The 1,704-nt window shown below is 34.3% G+C and overlaps 1 protein-coding gene across 1 annotated transcript in view; it reads right to left on the bottom strand.

The window, feature by feature from the left end:
- The window catches only part of DDX52 (DEAD (Asp-Glu-Ala-Asp) box polypeptide 52), a 32,233-nt gene that overhangs the window by 15,372 nt on the left and 15,157 nt on the right, over positions 1 to 1,704 (bottom strand). The window lies entirely within an intron of this gene.

Below are 1,704 nucleotides of genomic sequence, written 5' to 3'. Positions count from 1 at the left end.
AATGTTGTGGTGGAGGGCGGGGGCAAAATTGTCTGTAGTTGAGAACCAGTCGTATATATTTATATATAGCTACCGCGTGGAATGGGAAGGGGATCTCTTTAGTTTCTCTAAAAATCAAACTAATTATATACATTACTATGACAACCCTTACATAGCAATTAGGATATTTGTAATTTCCAGATTTCTCATCTGTTCTACATCCCAAGCATGAATTCCTTACCAAACTTTTTAGATGATTTAGGTCCAAATTTCTTGGCTGCCACTGCTGCTTTGTGGATCATGTGTATCCTGAATCTTGTTCCCTCAGAGATTTTTACTAACTCTCGGTGAATCTATAACAGAAAATGATGAAAACATTAGCTGCTAAGACACTTGGATAAGATGTATAGTCTCCTTTACATTATTAATAAAATAAATCTATTACCAACTCATGAGTATCTGAAATTACACTCATAATAACCTGTAGATTCTCATTTTGAAATTTCAAAGCCTAATAAGATTCAGTAGCTCCTTCAGGCTGAGTAAACCAGTTTCAAGAGATAAAACCAACCTGTTACATATTGTTCTTCAAATACAGTGCTATTATAAGACTATTTCATACTTGGCATGTATTTTATACTAAACACATTGGCAGGATGGAGCACATTACCGTATAGTTTTACTTTCTCAAAAACTGAGATGAGGTTTCATTTTTTTAAATAAGAAAAATAACTTTTAGAGAATATATATTTCAGTAACTGTTCAACTTCAAGGATCTTAGCGCATTCACCAAGGAAGTATAAATGTTAAAAATCATCATGTTTTAGAAAATTATAGAAAGACTTAAAAGACTTACCCATATGCAGTAAGATACAGAGCAGTGTGCTGTGTAGAGAATACTGACCATGACAGAAGACATGGGCCTTACTCTTTTGAGACCTTTTTATTACCTTCAAGTAAGATCACTGAAGCTAGCATCGAACAACACATTGTTTTCAAAAGCTACAAGTCATACCTGGCTGGCAAGTTCTCGTGTTGGTGATATAATCAGGGCTCTGAAGCCTTTATTTGTGGGTTGTTTCAGCTGCATTAAAATAGGAATACTAAAAGCCAAAGTTTTTCCAGATCCAGTAGGGGCAGAAGCCAGAAGTTCCCGACCCTAAAAACATGGGAGTATATTAAATACTACAAGGAAAAGTGCATATATCTTTCAGAGCCTGGTCATAATGCTACAGCAGTAGAAATAACAAATAAGATTATATATAATGAATCCAATCATTCAAGTCCTATCTGCTTTTCTAACATCATCTATCCCTTCCATGCCACCACCGCCCCAACAGGGTTTCTGAGCATTGTCCCTGAAGTCCATCTGAATGGGTAAAGAATGTGGATAATCAAAACCCAAAGATAATCCACAACCTAAATTATATCCATTACTTCAGTTTTTCTTTTCCATTAAACTCTTTTATCAAAGTAAAATTACAAAACCAACTTTTTTGTCCTGGTATCTGTACTGCTTAATCCCAAAGGAAGGTTTTATTAAATAACACAATGGCTGAAGGTAAGAAATAAAAAGTGGCAATGACCTGAATGACAATTTATAGGTGACAATCTTTAAAAAGTCACTGTAATTGTTAAAGCTTTAAGCCAAAGTCATGACAGAAACAATCTTAAACAAAAATTAAAAGCAAATTCACTATGAGTCAACAATATCATTCAAATGTA

This window comes from Propithecus coquereli, unplaced genomic scaffold (assembly GCF_000956105.1).
Source record: "Propithecus coquereli isolate 6110/MARCELLA unplaced genomic scaffold, Pcoq_1.0 Scaffold291, whole genome shotgun sequence".
Taxonomy (NCBI): Eukaryota; Metazoa; Chordata; class Mammalia; order Primates; family Indriidae; genus Propithecus; species Propithecus coquereli.
The sequence above is the reverse complement of the archived record's forward strand: the minus strand, read 5'-3'. Positions and strand labels throughout refer to the sequence as shown.